Raw genomic sequence first — 22,443 nt, forward strand, 5'->3', positions numbered from 1 at the left:
GTGTCCTCCTTAGTGCCTCGCACCCATTTAGCCCATCCTGATCAACTCTTAATACACTTCCCCAAAGCTGCAGGAGGGAGGAGCCGGCACCTCCCGCAGGTGAAGGGGGTTAGAGACCTAAATGGAAGGCTCCTTCACGGTATTCAGATTATTTCTCCCTCCAATCATGACAACTGTGATAACCTAACATATGAGTGAAATGTTTTGTTACAGGTTGAACCACTGACACTCTACCCACCTGCCGCTTAAATAATTCCTCAGAATGGGAAAGGTACGGATTAAGTAGAGACATAATACACACAGCGTAGAAAAAAAACTACTCTCCGGTATTTTGAGAATACTAGGCAAGAGTTACCAAATAAAGAGCAAAGTAGTTAATACCCATTTCATTTACACAGCACAACGTCAGTACTCAATTTCAGTGTTTTAAAACAATATCCAACTTTTATCCCCAAAGTTAGAGATCTATAACAATTTATGTGGTTTTCTCAAAAAGTCCAGGACCGCCGCAGAGGCAGAGAAATCATTGACAGCTGCGTGTCTGGCGGCCACCGCGGCCACAGCGGCGGCGGCATGCCCCCGTGGCTGCGTGCGCGCGCGACGGGGCGGGGCGGAGTCGGAGCCGGGCGCGCGCGCGCGCGGGGCCGGGGCGGGGAGAGCCCAGAGGGCCGGCGGGCGCGCGCCCGGGGCTGTCTGGTCGGCAGGGGGCGCTGCGCACCCACGCCCCGCGCTGCCTGCCCCCGGGTGCTGTCCGCGGCGGTTCGATTGGAGCAGCCGCCGAAGAGCGCTTGGCGCCATTTTGAAGCGGAGAGGAGGAGGAACGGCCGGGCTGGCTGCGGAAGGGGAGGGGGGGGGGAGGAGGCGATTGGATGCGGCGGCGGCGGCGGATCCCGGAGAGCAGCGGAGTGAGAGGAGTAGCGAGTCGGGCACCCGGAGGTAGGAAACAATTCAGTTAACGGAAAGAAAATGTCTCTCTTCTCTGGTCTCCGTGCTCCATTTTTCAGCGCCCGCCACCGCGGCAGTGTCTGTGGCGGGGCTTAAGCGCCGCCCGCCTGCCAGCCGAGAGTCGCCTCCCGGCATCGGGGGCTGCAGCCGCCGGCTCCCTGTTGGCGGCCGGGGCCGGGAGGAGTGGGGCGCGGGCCGGGGGCGTGGGTCGGGCTGCGCGGTGGGGGTGGGGAGGGCCCCGCCGCCGGCGCGCTCCCTCCATGCCGCGGGCTCAGTCGCAGCCTCTGGAAATTAAACTTGCCGCCCTGGCCCCAGCCGGGGCGCCCGCGGCGGCGGTGGCGGCGGGCGGTGACCTTGCGCGCGGGCGGGGGTCCGCGCCCCGCAGCCGGGTCGCCCGCGCCCCGCCGCCTCCGCCTCCGCCCCTCCCCCCGCGTCCCGGCCGGCCGGCGGCTGTTTCCCGGGCGGCAGGCGGGCGGCGCGGTGCTCCTGTTGAATCCTCCCGCTGGCGGGTTTTCCCCCTTCCGGGCGAGGGGTGGGGAGCGCGGGTCCGGGCTGAACCCCGGGCGGCGTGCGGGCCTCGGGCGCCTTCGCCCCTTCGCCGGGTCCCCGCGCGCCTCGCCCGCGCCGCCCAGCCCTTCGCTCCGGGCGAGGAAACGGGCTGCTAGAGTGACATTTTTGCACTGTTACTTGCCAGTCGCCGGACATAAAGCGCGCTAACCGCGCTCTCGGAGCTGGTGCTGGGGGAACCTGAGGACCTGGTGGAGCGAGAGCGCAAGTACTGGCTGCAGAGACTCCTCCTGGGCGACAACTGGGTTCTGGCTTTCCTTTAGGAAGCCTTGGAGTTGGAGTGACAATGAAAATGGTGTGCAGTTGGAAATAGTTAGCATTTTTGCGCTGTTATCTTAGTGACACTTGAAAAGTTTTGGTCAGAAGAAAAATCTTGTATGTTGCCGCTGTTGTTTTTTGGTACGTACGTTCAAGCTGCGCCAAGCAGAAGTACAGTTATTTTGAGGGAGTGGATCTGAACCCTGAAATGCGGTGCCTCGCCTTCAGACTTGCCTTGTTACTGCCTTCCTTCCCGGGGAACGCGTAAACTCCGGGAAGGGTTTGAAAGAGCAGGTTGCTACCCTTTCAACACACGTTTTAAGAATCCTAACTAACCCAGTAAAAGAGAACCCTTTATTTTGCTTTGAAGGATGTGCTCTGAACGCTGTTTTCACACTTTTATTATTATGAAGTGATGGATGGGCAGTGCTGTCCTGAACGACCCTACCCTTACTAGTTTCGGAAACTTGGGATACAGCCTTTAATTTCGAAGGCTGGCCATAGGTCTTTAGTGACTTGGGAGTCTTCTACTGTCTTCCTAATAAACTTTGAAAATTCAAGCGTGATTGTAAGAGCGAGCTGTAAATAAATTACACTTATTTCAAACTTGCATGGCAATACGATCATTGTTCTCAACTGACCCCTGTAAAGTTCCAAGCTGGAGCATTTTTGGTATTAACTTACGTAATAAGTAAAATAGTTAAAAACACAAAAATGGTATTAAGCAAAATAAGGGCTGTAAAGGACACTTTATATATGCAGCACATTTGTCAGAGATGTTAAGCATTTTTAGGGACAGTAAGATGAGCATTCCCATGGTTGTATGCAGGTCAGTTTGTGGAACAGTTAATCTTGTGTCACCTGGTGATAGCAGAAAACCTAATTAAAATTTATACCGGTGAATATGTAGGTGAAAGTTTCAACATGGGACTTATGTTAGATGTATTCTCAAAAACTTAACTATAAAAAACACATCTTAGGTCCGAACGTTATTCCTTTGAAATAAACTTGCAAATACGTAGAGAAAAGGTGCACTTTTGACATTCTTTGATTACTGAAGTAGCTATTTTTTTTTTTGCCTTTTTTTCTTTTTCTTTTTCTTTCTTTTTTTTTTTTTTTGCTGTTTAAAAAATTACCATTTTTGCAGCTGGGTTTTACCTTAGGGGTTAAATATTTTAAATGACAAGGTGGTATTTGGATTGGTGTTTCGTTTTAAAGAACTTTTGTGCTCTTTATTATTTTCTCCTTTTTTTGAGATTGATTCTCCTTATATGAGCTTTGTTTTCACAGCAGCTTTTGTATTCTTCCTGTTGCTTTTATTCCTGTCTAATTATGTCTGTCTTTTCCCTCACTTTTTCCAGGAATTGCAGGAGATAATGTGATGACAGTGATTCTTGTCATGAGGTGTCATGAAATGTTGCTAAGGTTATTTGACAGGTAGTCTGAGCTGGCTGTTGATAGAAGTTGCTTTATTAAGTTTACTTAAAAATTGTTCTGCAGCTTTAACAGTCACAAAGAGTAACATTTTGAGGACTTGACTTTATCGATAACTTGGTAAACCTAACAATAAAGTGATACCCTGTATTAGAACTTGCCCTGATGAGGAATGATACTTTATGAGGAAGGGAATATTTTGGGAAGTTGTGTTTTGTTTTTGTTTTTGCTTTTCCCTCTTGAAGAATTAGGATTGTCCTTTGACTTCCTCATTGCAACTTTTTTGATCATATGTGCCTAGAACTAACAATTTAACTGCGATTTGGCTTGGATGGCAAGTACTGTATATAAGTTAGAAAAGAATAAATTTATGTTTCCTTTGTTAGTGTTAGAGAGCTATAAAGAAACTTAAAGATGACCATCACCTTAGTTATGATATGCATGAGAAACTAGGTTCAGATTGTAATTTATCCAAGTCACAGTCATATTCATATGGTGGAATTGGGGTAACTCTTAGTTTCTCATGGAAGCTTAGAAGCTTCTATATGGTCTGTATTGTTTTGTTCAGGATTTAAGTAATATTTAAAATTCCTGCCAGATAGCATATTATTCTTCATTCCCTTCTCCATTCATTCAATCAAGAAGTAATATTTCAAGGTTAACATCTGTTTCAGAGTCTGGTTTTAATAATTTTTATCTGGCATTCAGTCCACTTAAGTTGTCTCAGAAGATAACCTTTTGCATGTCTCTTTTCTGGAGTTAGTTGATCTTTCGTTGTGCAACGTTACTTGACATGGCATTCATTTATTCTTCTTGAAACTTGTAAGCCAGGGTGATTTTGAGGTTAGTATTGAACTTTATTTTGTTATAAGATGGATGTGTATGACTGCATTTTTTTCACTTTTAAACTCCGTTTGCTACACCAGTCATTTGTCACTTCCAGTTAAAATAGATATTTGGATAAAATTGTGTTTGGTTTGAGTATTCCTGTTTGGAAATGTTAAAAATTCCAGAAATACTTAGTTTAAAAGTAAGCCCAGTATTTTCTCTGAAAATGTATTTACTTTTGAAGCATATTTAAGAAGCTGGCAAATGGTTCTCAGTTTTGACTCCTCAGCGTGTAGAGGTCTGCTCTTCCTCACATTATAATGTTATGAAGCTGATTATAACCATTTTCCCCTATAAATGAAAAGGGTTTTTAGCCATTTCTCACTAGTGCAAAAATAGGGTAGGTTTGTTGCTTTGAGACTGTAATTGTTTTAGGTGGGAGGGATGATCATGCACAGGGAGAAAATCATGAAGATTAAACTCAGATGAGCAAAATTTAGTTGCTTAAAGCCATTAATCTGAGATATTTAAACATATCCATAATAGTTATTGTGTTCTAACGACTAGGCATTAATAATAGGCAGTAATTAGAAGTGCTTAGTTTAGTTGCAAAACTTCTAAGTGGCTAAGGGGACTGGAGGAAGACTGGTTAAAGCAGGAAGCATCTTTAAAGGGCCATGACCTGGAAGTACTCCTCTAACCTGCCTCTCCCTTTGACAGAGAATGCTTTAACCTGACTCAGTTAAAATGAACGAATGTTAAGCTCCCATATGCAGAGTGCCAGAGATGATGCAATTCCAAGGACTGAGATCTTGCCTTGTAGAAGTTTAGGGTACTGGTTGGCCACCTGCACCAAGGTGGTGGGAACTGAGAACCAGACAGTAAGATCCCTGCTGTTAAGGCTTCTTTGAGTAACAATTGAGGTTGCTCTTCTTTATGTGGGAGAATGAAATTAGCCAACACTAAATATAAAACTGATAGGAAGAGGGAATGTAATAACCATAAGCATTGCCTCTTTCTAGGAGAGGATGGTTGGGGGGGTGGGCAATAGGAAATGAGAGTTTGTGGTGCTTTGGGCAGTGTAGGGATTCTTTTTCTTTTTCATCTCAGAAGTGGTTTTAGAGTGAAGAGATCTTAAAGAAAAGCCCCAGATGTATACCCAAAATCTATTTCCACAATATATCCTCTACTAGCTGAAATTCAGTCAGGCAATTTTCGTCAACCTTCTGATATGGAGATGGGGGAGGGGCTGTGTGTGGATAGTTGATGGTGAGAGTCGTGGTTAAGGTTGTGGGGCTCAGAGGACTTTAAGTAATTTTGTACTTTAGGTTAAAAGTTATACACGTCTATGATAAACATTCTGATGGCACAAAAAAGTAAAAATAAAAGCTACTTGTCCTCCCTCCCCGCCCCCCCAACAGGCAATCCACTGTTAATAGTTTCTAGAGAGTTTATTTTTCAAAAAACTTATACAAATAGTGTTATATTGTACCGTCCATTTTTTTTCAACTGCAGTTTACTTTTTTGCCTAGCTAATGTCACAGAGCAGGTTTCATATTGGCACATACAGATCAACATAATTAAAAATGATTATTTTATGAGGATGTATCGTGATTTTTTCTTTCGAGTGTTTAGATTGTAACAATTTACACTGACCAGTGGTTTATGAGTATGCCTGTTACATGTTCACCAACATTGGACTTTATTAAACCTTATGCTTCTTGCCAATTTGATATGAAATTTAAACATTTTTTTTTCTTTTAATTTTTTTTTTAACGTTTATTTATTTTTGAGACAGAGAGAGACAGAGCATGAATGGGGGAGGGGCAGAGAGAGAGGGAGCCACAGAATCGGAAACAGGCTCCAGGCTCCGAGCCATCAGCCCAGAGCCTGACGCGGGGCTCGAACTCACGGACCGCGAGATCGTGACCTGGCTGAAGTCGGACGCTTAACTGACTGCGCCACCCAGGCGCCCCAAAACATTTTTTTTTTTAACGTTTATTTATTTTTGGGACAGAGAGAGACAGAGCATGAACGGGGGAGGGGCAGAGAGAGAGGGAGCCACAGAATCGGAAACAGGCTCCAGGCTCCGAGCCATCAGCCCAGAGCCTGACGCGGGGCTCGAACTCACGGACCGCGAGATCGTGACCTGGCTGAAGTCGGACGCTTAACTGACTGCGCCACCCAGGCGCCCCAAAACATTTTTTTTTTTAACGTTTATTTATTTTTGGGACAGAGAGAGACAGAGCATGAACGGGGGAGGGGCAGAGAGAGAGGGAGCCACAGAATCGGAAACAGGCTCCAGGCTCTGAGCCATCAGCCCAGAGCCCGACGCGGGGCTCGAACTCACGGACCGTGAGACCGTGACCTGAGCTGAAGTCGGACGCTTAACCGACTGAGCCACCCAGGCGCCCCTGATATGAAATTTTTATCTTGTTTTGATTTGCATTTCTTTGATTATGAGTGAGGGTCATCACTTTCTTTTTTCTTTTTTTTGGGGGGGTATATGTTTATTGGGCAGAAGTTACTTGTAGCACATACTTTAGATGGAGCTTATTTTACTTGACTCTTTCTCCCCCTCCCTCGTCTAAAATGAACTGAGAGAGGTGCAATTTTTAGAGAGTTATAATATTTTTAGAGCCTGTGGCACCTTGAGGGGGGCATTGCTCTGAATGGAGAGACTACAGTGCTAGACTTTGAACGACCAAGGGCCAACATTGAGCATATTGAGAGCCCTTAACTTGGTGTTAACGAGGTATATAAAGGCAGGAAGGGAGATTTGAGAGGGCAAATAAATTTTGTATAGGGCCAGCTCTGTCTTCTGTCTGCTTCTCCTGTCTCACTACTCCCTTCCACCTTCAATTGTCATTTGGTTTTTACCTGTGCTGTCATTTCGTTTGCTCCTGTTCCCTGGCAGGGGTAGCAACCTTGACCTTGTTATTTCAAGAGTTCCTCTAGAGATGAGGGACACTTAGTTTTAATTATAAGGGAAACTGATTTTGCTTCAAACCAGTCAAAGGGAGCAGTTCTCATTTCTTACATCCTTTAGATCTATTTTCTGATGTTTAGTAGTGCCTTTCTGTAGTTGATATTCTCCTAGGGTGTCAGAGGCCTTACATGCTGAACTGTACAGAAATCAGGGGATGTTGGCAGGACTACATGGACTTTGTTCCTGTTTAATCCCTACATAACACCCTCACCCCCAGCTTCACAGTTTTTTTTTTTTTTTAATGAATTTTTTTTTCCTTGTAGCCTTGGGAAGTGATAGGTTTAAAGGGCTTTTGTCTGTCACCCCCTCTGTCCCCAATCACAAATGATAACCATGTGTAAGTGATGTTAATTAATGTGACTGTGGTGATCTTTTCACAGTGCATGTGCATAGTATCAACACATCAGTTTGCATATCTTAAATATGTACAACTTTTGTACATCAGAGATACAAAGCTGTTAAAGTTTTTGTCTAAAGTTACCGTACATGCTAGTTAGCATCAGATAGCTAGTCCTTTTTCATCATTACCTCTAGCCTTGGCCAGTGGTTCTCAAATGGGGGTGTTTGGGACACCCCTTCCCTCCCCAGTGCCTCACACCAGGACATTTGGCAAGGTCTGGAGACATTTTGGCTATCATAACTGGGGGAATGGGGGAGGGTGGTGCCACTGGCATCTAGTGGGTGGAGGTCAAGGATGTTAAACACCCTACATTGTGTAGGGCAACGCTCCACAACAAAAAATTATCTGGCCCAATGTATCAATAGTTCCAAGGATGAGAAACCCTGGTCTAGGTAGAATTAATCCGGGAAGCCCATAGTTAACCCCAGCTCAACTGAACTAGGCCTGCCCACCAACTCTTGGTAGTAGCAATCCAGCTATTTCAAGGCTTTCACTTAGTTTTATGCTCAAAATGGCAAGCTTTGAAATACAAGTCTTGAGCACTTTTTTTTTCTTTGTCTCTTTGGTAAATTTCTTTTTGGCTATTGACTTTCCTTCTCTTCTCCCTTTATGATATAATATAATTGGGGTCAAAGCTTTGTAGTTCTAGTTGGGAGTTTGGAAGGTCAGTAGCATTTAAGACTTGAACAGCAGTAGGAGCATATGTAGGCATTTGATGTAATGCTTGATGAGCAAAGCCCTTTCTAAGGAAGGCAAAAGAGCTTGGTGGTTAAGCCTGTAGACTTGACTTAGGTTTTTATTCTGTCTCCATTACTAGCTAGCTTTGTCACCATGGGCAAATTACTAATTTTGCTAAGCCTCAGTTTCTGAATCTGTAAAGTGGGCGATAATAGATATCTCACATTTAAAAACAGCTTAATTCGGCTATAATTCACATACAGTATAATTCACTGAATGAACGTGTACAGTTGTTTTCTAGTACATTCACAAGTTTATGCAACCATCACTGCAATCTGATTGTAGAACATTTTTATCTCCCATGAGAGAAACCCCAAACGTGTTAGTTGTCACCTCCTATTACCACTAATCTCATTCGTTGTTCTTTTTTTTTTTTTTTTTTTTTTGGGTGGGGGGCGGATAAGCCAGACCAAATGCTTACCCTGGTGCCAAGATGGTAAGTACTCAACAAAAAAACCATTAGAAGTTGGTGCAGGGATACTGTATTTGTGCAAAGTCCATTCATACCACTTTAGAGAAGGCCAAGATGGAAAATTGTTTGTTTGTTAAATGGTATATGTTATATACTATACAAGAAATTCATGCTCCAAAATATAAAGATAAAAGATATTTTTTCAATTATGAAATGTATATTCAAGTAGGAAGAAAGAAACTGGTTGTATAAAATACCAGTTATAATCAGAAAATAATTGAAAACAAGGCAGAATAAAGTGTTTTCAGGAAGGTGTAAACAAAATATCTGAAATTGGGAATTTGATAAAAGGAAATTGATTAATCATGTCAAGCTGAGAGTACAGGAATCATGAAAAACCTCTTGAAGTGAGGGACTTTTTGGCCAAGTCTTAGATGATAAAATATGAGACTTTGACTCCTAAGAAGAACCCTTGAAGAATGCTATACTTCTTGAGGTATTGGTGGTACCATCATCATCATCATTTCTTGCTGCCTCATGCTCCTGCCAAATGTTGCCTCTCGTAGCTTCATCCATGGTCTTTTTCGATGTTTCTAATCTGTTGTATTTGGGAATTTATCTAAATGCATTAAGTAAAGTTTTAGTGAGAGGTTGATGTCTGTGACAAAAGGATATGAATATGTGGCCTTATGTTGTCTCTTTGAATTGCATTTTTCGTTTATTTTCTGATTTAATTGGGTTTATTGAGTAAATAGTTCCTAGACAAATAAGGCTGATAAAAATGTTTTCTTCTTCCAGGGCTTCTACTATGAACTATATCCCTGACCTCTCTCCTAAATATCCTGTCTTCTTTTTCTTGTATACTGTATTGGACACAATACCTCCAGTACAACATATTCAAAACTGAATTGCTTTCCTCTACCTCTACCCTTTAACATCCTGTCTGGGTTAATAACACAGATACCTTTTTTTAAGTTGTAAGGGATGACTAGATTTGTTATCAAGTCAGAAACCTGGAGTCTTCTTGATCTTTCTCCTTTACTTCTCATATCCAATGAATTACCAAATCTTGTTGATTCTGATACAGTATTTTCAAAGGTATTTATTTATTTATTTATTTATTTATTTATTTATTTTTTTAACGTTTATTTTTATTTATTTTTTTTTGAGACAGAGAGAGACAGAGCATGAACAGGGGAGGAGCAGAGCAGAGAGAGAGAGAGGGAGACACAGAATCTGAAACAGGCTCCAGGCTCTGAGCTGTCAGCACAGAGCCCGACGCAAAGGTTTTTTAAAAAATAAATACTGTATGCATATTAGTACTTCAAAAGTGAAACAGCAAAAAGAGGAAAAAAGATACACAATCAAAAGTTTCTCATTCATAGCCTTTCCCATCTGTCTAGTTCCCAAATTTCTACAGTAGTTTACTCACGTTATTGATTTCTTACATATCCTTCAGGGGATTTAAAAAATACAGCCGTTAATAAGTACATTTATCCCATCTTTCTCTTTTCCCCTCCTCCTGCCCCCAGATGTTTTACATTAGTGTTGGAAACTGACTGCTTTGCCTTTTACTTTCTCTCTCTCTCTCTTTTTTTAAGTTTGTTTATTTTGAGAGAGAGTGAGAGAAAGTGAGAGGCGGAGGAGCAGAGAGAGAGGGAGAGAGAGAGAATCCTAAGCAGGCTCTGGCACTGTAAGCTCGAAGCCTGATATGGGGCTCAAACTCCCGAACCTTGAGATCATGACCTGAGCTGAAGTCAGACTCTTAACAGGGCCACCCAGGTGCCCCACCTTTTACTTTTTTTTTTTCCCCACTGAACAATATACCTTGGAGATCTTAACGCAGTAGTGTATAAAGTGCTAGTTGCTTATGCACGCTCTCTACTTCTCTCCACTTTTCAAAAGCTGCTGTTCCTTTTTACTTATGAACCACAATTTAACTGGTAGTATAAAACACCAGTTACCATAAGATAATTTATTTATTTAAAAAAAAATTTTTTTTTTTCAACGTTTATTTATTTTTTGGGACAGAGAGAGACAGAGCATGAATGGGGGAGGGGCAGAGAGAGAGGGAGACACAGAATCGGAAACAGGCTCCAGGCTCTGAGCCATCAGCCCAGAGCCCAACGCGGGGCTCGAACTCACGGACCGCGAGATCGTGACCTGGCTGAAGTCGGACGCTTAACTGACTGCGCCACCCAGGCGCCCCTACCATAAAATAATTTAAAAGAAGGCGGAATAAAGTATTTTCTTTTAAAGCCCATTGGTGGACAGCTGTATTGTTTCCAGTGTTTACTATTATAAAAATTATAAGAATCTTGCATCAAGCAACACTGTTGCATATATCATTCTGTACATATGCCCATGTGTCTATAGGATAAATTCCTAGAAGTGGAATTGCTGGGTCAAAGAATATAACAGGTATAATTTTGATATTGTTAAACTGGGTTTCATAGACGTTGTAACAATAACGTGTATATGAGAATACTTGTTTCCCTATACCCTTGCCAACACAGTGTGTAATCAAGCTTTTTGGATTTTTGCCAATACGATAGGCGAAAAATGGTATCTCAGTGTAGTTTTAATTAATATTTCTCTTACAAGTGAAGCCAAGCATCTTTTCATATGGTTAAGAGCCCTCTATATTATTGTTTTTTTCCTGTGAACTCTCTGATTTTAATCTTTACCCATTATTTTCTGTCCATTTGGGGATTCTTAAATTTCTCTTCAGTCCCTGTGCCATTGGTTGGTTTAGTAAATGTAAACATGACTTGCTTGTTTGCATGCATTTGTCTTCTGACTGGTATCTGCTTACACCATCACTCCCTTCTAGGCTATCTCTTAGACTATTAACAGAGTGATATTTCTAATCATGAATTTGTGTCATTTCCTTGCTTTAAACTCTTCAGTGGCTCTTCACGCCCTTTGTAATCCAAGTATCTTAGTATTGGCATGGTACCTACCTGCCTTGCCAGCATTTCATGTCACTTTGTGTTAGGCTCGCTCAGCTCCCAAAACACTGCTCATAGCTCCCTACTGTGTTGGACCTTTTGTCTCTCTGTCTTTATATGTGGTATTTCTCTTCTTGCAGTGGTCATTCCTGCTTGTTCACATGTCCAAACACCTGCTTTTCATCCTCTACCTAATGGAAAGGTTTTTCTGATACATGACTCTTCTTTTGGGCAACGTGTTGTGCTCTTTTCCCCTTCTCACAAGACCCTGTGTATACCTTTATAATGGAAACCGTCATGCCATGTGTTGTTCTTTTTTGTGTGTTTTTTGCCCTTATACGGTTAACCTTTGAGGCCATGAACTTACAGTTATTTTGCAACCTAGCAGAGTATTTGGCACTGGTAGATGATTAATATTTCCTGAATACACACAAATGTATGTATATATATGCTAAATATAAGTCTGGACAACCCAAGACTAGGTGGAAAAAGGGAAAATTAATACAGTGAGCTCATGAATTGTTTTTAAATTTGTTTTTGATTTACTTATATATGTATTATATATTCTATATATTTATGTTCTGTATTTGCATATATTTATATTAAGGTGTAAACTAAATACAGTGAAATGTACAGATCTCACTTTGATTAGATCAATACCCAGTGCCCAAAAGATGATATTGAGCATTTTTGTCATCCCAAAAGGTTCCCTCTTTGCCTTTTTTATCCAGTTCCCTCTTCCCCAAGCACTGTGATATCTAACAAGGTAGATTAGTTTTGTTCTGTGTTCATGCAGTGTGCTTTTTTGCATTTAGCTTCTTTTGCTTAGCATTTCCAGATTTATCCATGAAGTGGAATATATCAGTTTTTCTTTTTATTGCTTAATTAAATTAAATTGGATGAATATACCACAGTTTATCTTTTCTTCTGTTGATGAACATTTGAGTTGCTTCCAGTTTTTTACCATTAAGAATAAGACCTATGCGTGTCTTCTTGCAAACAGTTGTTTTCATTTTTCTTGAGTAAATACCTAGGAATGGAATTGTGAGTTTATAGGCAGATGTGTGTTTAACTATGTCAGAAATTCCCACATTTTCAAAGTGATTTTCTACTTTATATTCCCACCATGAATATATGAGAATTCTAGTTGCTCTACATTCTTGCCAACATTTGGATAATCAGCCTTAATTTTAGCCATTTATAAGGTATGAAATGGTTTCTCATTGTGGTTTTATTTTGGATTTCCTTGGTGGCTAATGATGTTGAGTAGCTTTTCATACAGCTATTGATAATTAGCGTATTTTCTTTTGTGAATTTGTCTTCCAGGTTTTCTGCGTGTTTAAAAAATTGGTTATCTTTTTATTGGTGTGTAATATAGTCTGGATACAAGTTGTCAGATCAATGTGTTAAGAGTATTTTCTCCTAATTTGTAGTTTGTCTTGTTTTTTCTTTAATAGTGTATTTTGACAAAGTCTAAATAATCAAGTTTTTTCTTGAATAGATATGCCTTTTGGGGTGCCTGGGTAGCTCAGTCTGTTGGGCGTCCGACTTTGGTTCAGGTCATGATCTCGGGTTCATGGGATTGAGCCCCATGTCGGGCTCCGTGCTGACAGCTCAGAGCCTGGAGCCTGCTTCAGATTCTGTGTTTCCCTCTCTCTCTGCCCCTCTCCCGCTCATGTTCTGTCTCTGTTTTTCTCAAAAATAAACAAACGTTAAAAAAATGAAAAAAAAAATAGATTACGTTTTTTGAGTCATAAGAAGCTTTGCCTATCCAGAAGTCATGAAAATAATTTTTTGTGCTTTCTTTTAGAAGTTTCATAGTCGTAACCTTTACCTATAAGGCCATGATCCATCTTGAATTATTTTGCATGGTGTGAAGTAGGAGGTTAAAGTTAATTTTTAAAAATACATTTATCCAATTCCAACACCATTGTTTGGAAAAAAAAACAAAACGAAACACCTTTTCTTTGCTGCAGTGATTAGCCTTTGTGTCTTTATTCAGAATCCTTTGAACTTATATGTGTAGATCTATTTCTGGACTCAATTCTGTTTCATTGATCTATTTGTTTCTCCTATGCCAGTGTCACAGTGTCTCTATTACCATAACTTTTGGAATCAAATAGTGTGAATCCTCCAACATTGTTTGGCCGGTCTGGCTCTTTTGTGTTTCAGGGTCTCAATTTCTATAAAAAGAAAGTCTTTTGGGATTTTGATTGGGATTGTGTTGCTCTGTAGATATATATAGGGAAAACTGATCTGTACCAATATTGAATGTGGTAGTTAGCCTCTCACATGGTTCCCATTGATCCCTGTCTGGTATTTGCACTGTTTCATAGGCCAGCTTGCACATTGATTAGGGTTGATGTGTGTGATCAATAGGGTATGGGAAAAGTGATGGTATGTCACTTCTAAAATTAGGTTAAAAAAAGATACAGTGGCTTGTTACTGGTCTTTTCCTCATCACTCACTGTAGAAAAAACCAGATGCCATATTGTAGAGAGACCTAATGTCAAGACTGTGAAGGGTCTGAGTTTTTACCCTACTTGCAAGCTCTCAAGTTAGCTTACTACAGTTTCATGGGTGCTGATAAAAGACATGAGGCCCCTGGGTCAGATTGGAAAGACTGTCACAATTACAGGAGGAGTAGCTAGGGTTTTGGCATTTTTGCACCAGTTCCTTGAGTTCCATTTCACACCTGGTAACATGAAGAGGGCCAGATGACACCTACATATGCAGTGGGCTAGGTTTCAGGAGAGGAACTTTGGACACGGGGAACCTGGATGTTTTTATTTATTTTTTTATGTTTTAAATGTTTATTTTGAGAGACAGCATGAACAAGGAGAGGGACAGAGAGAGAGAGGGAGAGGGAACAAGGGAGAGAGAATCCCAAGCATGGAACCTGATGTGGGACTTGGTCTCATAAACCATGAGATCATGACCTGAGCCGAAATCAAGGGTCAAATTTTTAACCTACTGAGGCCACCCAGGCACCCCAAAACTGGATATTTTTAGATGTGCAGTAAGCATACCTGCTCTTTGCTTTGGAGGTGACTTTCTTTATCTTCTAAGTCTGTTCATTTTATAGATACCTTTGAAACATAGTTTAGAACAAAGGGCAGTCCATCCTCAGTTGCAAAATGTGCAGAAATGTAGGTCCCATGGATTATTGTCTCCTAACATCTACGTGACAAAGAACTGAGGCTTTCTGCCAACAGCCTTGAGTGACCTTAGAAGCAGATCCTCCTCTAGCCTTCAGTTGACTATTATTTATTTGACTACAGTCTCATCAGAGACCCTTGATCCAGACCCACCAGCTAAGCTGCTTCTGGATTCCTGACCCTTAGAAACTGAGATAATTTTGTTTCAGCTGTTAAGTTTTGGGATTGTTTCTTACACAGCGATGACTAATACAGTTGTATATCTCTCCTTTTATTTAGTTCATCTTTAACATGTGTTGTAAACGTGTGTGAAAGATCTCTACATCAACCTATTAAAATGGATTTTTACATATTAATATGTTAGCATATCAATCATATAATGTGATGTTATGTTAATGTGTTAATTTATATACATGTAATAAAAAGTAACATTTTGGGGCACCTGGGTGGCTCAGTCCATTAAGCGTCTGACTTTGGTTCAGGTCATGATCCTACTGCTTGTGAGTTGGAGCCCCGTGTTGGGCTCTGTGCTGACAGTTCAGAGCCTGGAGCCTGCTTCAGATTCTGTCTCTGTTTCTCTGCCCCCTTGCCTGCTTGCGCTCTTTCTTTCTCAAATATAAATATTAAAAAAATCTTTTAGGGGCGCCTGGGTGGCTCAGTTGGTCAAGTGTCCAACTTTGGCTCAGGTCATGATCTCACAGTTCGTGGGTTCAAGCCCTGCGTCAGGCCCTGTGCTGACAGTTCAGCGCCTGGAGCCTGCTTCAGATTCTGTGTCCGCACCCCTCCCCTGCTCGCATTCTGTCTCTCACTCTCTCAAAACTAAATAAAACATTAAACATTTTTTTTTAGACAGTAACATTTTAATGTTCTCTGTAGAGATCTTGCATGTATTAAAAATCTTTTTGATGCTATTACAAATGAAATTTTGTAAATGTTCTTTGTATACAAAAATGCCATAGTTACTTTAAATTGAATTCAGATTCGTTTAGTTCCAGGACTCTTTGTAGATTCTTTAGGACTTTCTTTACAAAAATAGTCAGATAATTTGTGAATAAGACCCTTTTATTCCTTTCTTTCCTCATCTTACAAGCTTTTTCTTTGTCTTGCCTTATTGCACCATCTTGCATTTTCAGTCTAATGTTAAAGAGCAATGGTGAGAATGGACATCCTTGTCTCGTTCCTGATCTTAAGGGAAAACATTGTCCTTCACCATAAAATAGGATGTCAGCAGTGGGTTTTTTTTGTAGATTAAAAGAAATCAGATGGAAGATACTCCCTGTTTTACTGAAACTTTTAAATTATGAATGGGTGTTAAATATTGTCACACATCCCCCCCCCCTTTTTTGTATTTAGTGAGATGATTGTATGGCTTTTATTCTTTATTCTGTTATTTATTTTGGTGAAATATATTTATTGATTTTTTTTTCTGAAGGAAAGTTTTTTTAATGTTTATTATTGAGAGGCAGAGAGAAACAGAGCATGAGCAGGGGAGGGGCAGAGAGAAGAGGAGACACAGAATCCGAAGCAGGCTCCAGGCTCTGAGCTGTCAGCACAGAGCCCGACAGGCCTTGAACTCACAATCCTGCAAGATCATGACCTGAGCCACCCAGGTGCCCCTATTTATTGAGTTTTGAAAGTGATACCAATCTTGCATTCCTGGGATAACCTTACATGATCATGATGTTTTGTCCACTTACCTGTTTTTGGGTTTGTTTTGTTAAGGATGTCTCTGTGTTCTTGATAAATACGGTTTATGATGCTTTTTTTTTTTAATTTTATTTTTGAGAGCAAGAGAGAGCACGTGCCAGCAGGGAAGGGGCAGAGAGGGAGACCCAGAATCCTAATTAGGCTCCAGGCTCCCAGCTGTCAGCATAGAGCCTGGTGTGGGGCTCGAACTCACGAACTGTGAGATCATGACCTGAGCCAAAGTCAAGCAGTTTGTGGGTTATTTAAGTTATCAAATCTTTTGGCATATGGTTTATAATTTTTCGTTGTGATCCTTTTAATGCCTGCAGGATTTGTCATGATTGGTCTTTTATTCCTGATGTTGGTAGTTTGTATTTTACTTTCTTCTGTTCTTCGTCATTCATGCTAGGGCTTAGTAATGTTATTTGTTTTCACAGCTTTTGGTTGGCTTCTGGTTTTATCTTGATAATTCCTTCATTCTTTTTTCTGTTGGTTTAATATTTTTTTCTGGCTTTTTTGAAAAAAAATTAAGCTTTATTTTTGAGAGGGGGAGAGAGAGAGACAGAGAGAGAGAAGCAGAGAGAGGGAGGGAGAGGGAAGGAGGGAGGGAGAGAGAGGGAGGAGCAGAGAGAGGGAGACAGAATCCGAAACAGGCTCCAGGCTCTGAGCTGTCAGCACAGAGCCCGATGCAGGGCTCGACCTCATGAACCACAAGATCATGACCTGAGCCGAAGTCGGATGCCCAACTGACTGAGCCACCCAGGTGCCCCTTTTCTGGCTTTATGTCTAAATGTGGAAATTTAGACATTTAAACTTAAGACTTTGTGTTTAAATATAAGCACTTGAAGCTATCCTTTCTTCTCTAAGCATTGCTTAATTGCATGTTTAATGTTTACATATTGTATTTTCATTATCAGTTAAAAATATTTTCTAAATTTCTTTGTGATTTCTTTGACTCATGGAGTATTTAGAAACATGTTGCTTGATTTCCAGGTATTTTGAGTTTTCATAGATAGTTTCTTATAGTTGAATGCTAATATGATTCTGTTGGGGTCAGAAAACATACTGTAAAATTTCTGCCTTTTGAAATTTGAGACTCATTTTATGATGCAGTATATGCTCTATGATACAGTTGGGTCAGATTAATAGTGTTTAAGTCATCTATATCATAATCAAAACTTTTTCTTTATATATAAAAAATATTTTAGGGGTGCCCATCCCTGCTTGCACTCAGTCTCAAAATAAACAAACATAAAAATATTTAAAATAAAATATTAAAAAATACGTAACATAAAAGGTGACAGTAAAGGATGGGAGAAAAAAACAGGTTAAAAAAATACAACACATAGCAAACAACAGACTTGATTAAAAAAATACAACACACGTAGCAAATAACAGACTTAAATTCAACCATGTAAATATTGTTAAATACAATGTTTCCTAAAACTCCAAAGACAGAAATTGCTATATAAGTAGGTTTAATATTAAAAAAAACAAAATGAGGGGTTCCTGGATGGTTCAGTCGGTTGTGCATCCATCTCTTGATTTCGGCTCAGGTTATGATCTCTTGGTTGGTGGGGTCAAGCCCCCCAGCGCTGAGCCTGCTTGGGGTTCTCTCTCTCCCTCTTTCCCTGTGTCTCTCTCCTTCTCTGCCCCTCCCCCATGCATACATGCACGGCCACACACACTCTCTCTCTCAAAATAAATAAAGAAAAAAAATGAATGAGATCTTGGCCTTTTGCGACAACATGGATGCTAATAAGTTAAAGACAAATGCCAAGTATGTCTTTTATATGAGGAATCTAAAAAAAAAAAAATAAGTAAACAAACAGCAGAAACAAACCCATAAATACAGAGAACTGATGGCCGCCAGAGGGGTGGAGGGTGAGGGGATAGGCAAAATGGGTGAGGGAAACTGGGAGATACAGGCTTCCAGTTAAGGAGTCATTAAGTCATAAGGATAAAAGGTACAGCATAGGGAATATAGTTTTTGGTACTGTAATAGTATTGTGACAGATGAACTATACTTGCAATGAGGATAGCATAACATAAACTTGCCATATAACTATATTGTACACTTGAAACTAATGTAACATTTTATGTTTACTATGTCTCAATAAAAAAGGAAACATTTTTAAAAATGAAAATAAAGTCCACTAAATATATGCTGTATATAAGAGATGCATTTTAAGAACAAAAACACAAGTCAGGTTAAAAGTGTAATAATGAAAATTATACATCATGAATGTAAATAGTAAACACAGGAGAAGTTGTGTACTTACATTAATAACAGAAAAAAATGTAACTTCAAGGGTGCCTGGGTGGCTCAGTTGGTTAAACATCTGACTTTGGCTCGGGTCACGATCTTGTGGTTTGTGAGTTTGAGTGTCTTCTAGGGCCCTGTGTCGACAGCTCAGAGCCTGGAGCCTGCTTCAGATCCTGTCTCGCTTTCTCTCTGCCCTTCCCCTGCTTATATTCTGTCTCTCTCTCAAAAATAAATAAACATTAAGAAAAATCTTTTTATTAAAAAAAAAAGGGGGTGGTGGTTAACTTCAGTAAAGAATTATCAAAAGTAAAAAGGTCAATTCATCCAGAAGGCATACCAATACTAAATGAGAATCCACCTAATACCAGAGAGCCTGAGGCAAAAACTGCATTAAGGAAACACATGAAGCAAAAGCTGATTAAGTTATAGATATAAAAGTTATAGGAAGAAATGAACAAATCTACAATTATAGCTGGGAGTTATAATACCCCTCTCTTAACAAGTGAAATGGGTATAAAATAACCTACAGAAATGTAGATCAGAGATCAGCAAACTACAGGGCAGATCCATGGCCCCTCTGCCTGCCTTTATAAATAAAGTTTTATTAGAACACTGTCATGCCTATTCATTTCCATATTGCCATGGCTGTTTTCACACTACAGTAAGAGAATAGCCACTGCAAGGGCTATAATCCACAAAACCCAAAATATTTTTTTAAAGTTGTTTGAGAGAGAGAGAGACTGCAAGCAAGTGGAGGAGGGGCAGAGAAAGAGGGAGAGAGAATCCCAAGCAGGCTCCATGCTGTTAATGCAGGGACTGATGTGGGGCTTGAGCCAGCGAACTATGAGAACATGACCTGAGCTGAAATCAAGAGTCATATGCTTAACTGAGCCACTCAGTTGCCCCTATTTTAAATCTTCTATTGGCTTTTTAAGCTAAACTGCTTTGTAATTTTTTAGTGGTTGCTCTAGGAATTACAGTATTCATGATTAACTTTTACATTTTATTTTGCACTAACATGCTATTTCATGTAAAATGAAAGAACTTTACAAAGTATAATTATATTTGACCTTTGTGCTGTTGGTGTGTTATTTTTTGCTTCAGCACAGTGCTATGTTTGCTTTAGTCACTGGTCTCTTGAAGAATTTCAGAGAAAATAAATGAGATAGTCCTTGGTATATACCTACATATTATATCAGGTTTTCTTTCTTTCTCTTTCTTTCTTTCTGTCTTTCTTTCTGTCTTTTTCTTTCTTTTTCTTTCTGTGTACATCTAAGTTTCAACTGATGTCATTTCCCTTCAGCTTGAACAACTTCCATTAACATTGCATAATGCATAAATAAATTGATGAAGTCTTGAGTCTTAGTTGAATATGTTTATGTTTTTTTTTTTTTAATTTTTTTTTTAACGTTTATTTACTTTTGGGACAGAGAGAGACAGAGCATGAACGGGGGAGGGGCAGAGAGAGAGGGAGACACAGATTCGGAAACAGGCTCCAGGCTCCGAGCCATCAGCCCAGAGCCTGACGCGGGGCTTGAACTCACGGACCGCGAGATCGTGACCCGGCTGAAGTCGGACACTTAACCGACTGCGCCACCCAGGCGCCCCTGTTTATGTTTTTTAAGAGTATTTTTGCTGGATATAGATTCTGGGTTGATAGTCTTTTTAATTACTTTAAAGACGTATATTTATTGTCTTTTGGTTTCCATTGTGTCTTCAATAATTGATTTACATTTTTTTTTCCTTTTTTTTTCCTGCTACTATGTTTAGAGTTAGCTGAGCTTATTAGATTTGTAATTTGATATTTTTAACCAAATGTGGGACATTTTAACCATTATTTAAAAATACGTTCCCTGTTCTGCTGTCTCCGCTCCTTTTGAGATTCTTGTTATTCTGCTTAAAATTGTACTATAGGTCTCTAAGTCTGTTAACTTTTTAAAATCTTTTCTCCTCAGTTCTTTAGATTGAATAATTTCTACTGCTCTGTCTTCAAGGTCACTGACTCTTTTTTATGTTTTTTTTTAAATTTGCTTTTAAGTATCCCTGCCCAAATCTTTTTTTTTCTTTTCTTTCATTTTTCAGCTTTATTGAGCTGTAATTAACAAATAACATTTTGTAAATTTAAGGTGTACAGCATGATAGTTTGAAACATGTATATATTATGAAATGATTACTACAGTAAGGTTAGTTAACACATCCATCACCTCACATAGCTAACATTTTCTGTGTGTTGTGAAAACATTTAAGATTTTTTCTTTTTTTTTCTTTTTTTTTTCTCTCTTTATTTTTATTTTTATTTTTTTTTTCAACGTTTATTTATTTTTGGGACAGAGAGAGACAGCATGAACGGGGGAGGGGCAGAGAGAGGGAGACACAGAATCAGAAACAGGCTCCAGGCTCCGAGCCATCAGCCCAGAGCCCGACGCGGGGCTCGAACTCACAGACCGCGAGATCGTGACCTGGCTGAAGTCGGACGCTTAACCGACTGCGCCACCCAGGTGCCCCAAGATTTTTTCTTAGCAGCTTTCAATTATATAATATGTATGGGGTTATTAACTATAGTCACCATGCTGTACGTGAGATTCTCAGAATTTATTCATTTTATAACTGAAAGTTTTTACTCTTCAAAAAAGTCTCCCCATTTCTCCCATACCCCAGCCTCTTGCAACCACCAATTTACTCTCTATGAGAGTTCTCCTTTTTCAGATTTCACGTATAAGTGAGACTATTTGGTATTTCTTTGTCTGATTCATTTCATTTCGCACAGTGCCTTCAGGTTGCATCCATGTTGTTGTAGATGGCAAGATTTCCTTCTTTTGCTTGACTGAATGAATGCATTTTATGATATACACATACATAAAATACACCTTTATCAAGTCATCAACTGATGGACATTTAGGTTTCCATGTCTTTGTTACTGTGAACATTGCTGCAGTGAACATGGGGGTGCTGATATTTTAAGCCCATTTTTAAATACTATACCCTTCAGTTCTGGTATTTCACTTGGTTCTTTTTTTTTTTAATGATTTTTTTTCTTTTTAAAAAAATTTTTTTAATGTTTATTTTTGAGGGAGACAGAGACAGAGCATGAGAAGAGGAGGGGCAGAGAGAGAGGGAGACACAGAATCCAAAGCAGGCTCCAGGTTCTGAGCCATCAGCACAGAGCCTGACATGGGGCTCAAACCCACGAGCTGTGAGATCATGACCTGAGCTGAAGTCAGACACTTAACTGACTGAGCCACCCAGGCGCCCCTAAACGATTTTCATTTATCCACTGAGATGTCCCATTGTGACCATATTCTTCATTAAGTTTTTCAACATATTTATAATAGCTGCTTTAGCATCCTTGCTTGTTAGTTCACTCTTCTGAATTACTTCATAGTGTTTTTCTCTTAACTGCTCCCCCTCCCCCCCCTTGACAGCACCTCATATTTTCCTGCTTATTTTCATGTCTAGAAAGTTGTAATTGTAGAGTGGACATTGTGGATGATATGTCATCTCTAAATTCTCTTTATCTTCCTTTGGGGAGTATGATTAAATTACTGGCTGATCATCTTGAACTTGTGGAGGCTTGGTCTTATACTTTAGTAAGATGGGTCTATAGAAAGCCTGAGGTGTTTTCTAATGCCTTGTAACTTGGTTGGATTCAAACTCCAAGCTCATGTCTCTGCAATGGGAAGCAGCTGACATTGCTGCTGAATTCTTTCAGCTTTCCAGTTGTTTTCCACTGGGCTCCTTGGAATCTTCTTTAAGCATATACAATTCAAGGGTTTTTTTTTGTTTTTTTTGTTTTTTGTTTTTTTTTTGAAGA

General features: G+C 40.1%; 1 protein-coding gene across 5 annotated transcripts in view; it reads left to right on the top strand.

Moving 5' to 3' along the window:
- Nucleotides 1–829: 829 nt before the first annotated feature.
- Nucleotides 830–22,443, top strand: part of PDS5B (PDS5 cohesin associated factor B) — a 195,900-nt gene continuing 174,286 nt past the window's right edge. For all 5 annotated transcript variants that reach the window (XM_023250592.2, XM_023250593.2, XM_023250605.2 and 2 more), the window contains exon 1: nucleotides 830–936. The gene's annotated coding sequence lies outside the window, so the exon portion shown is untranslated. The remainder of the gene's footprint in view (nucleotides 937–22,443) is intronic.

The sequence above is a fragment of the Felis catus genome, chromosome A1, assembly GCF_018350175.1.
Source record: "Felis catus isolate Fca126 chromosome A1, F.catus_Fca126_mat1.0, whole genome shotgun sequence".
NCBI lineage: Eukaryota > Metazoa > Chordata > Mammalia > Carnivora > Felidae > Felis > Felis catus.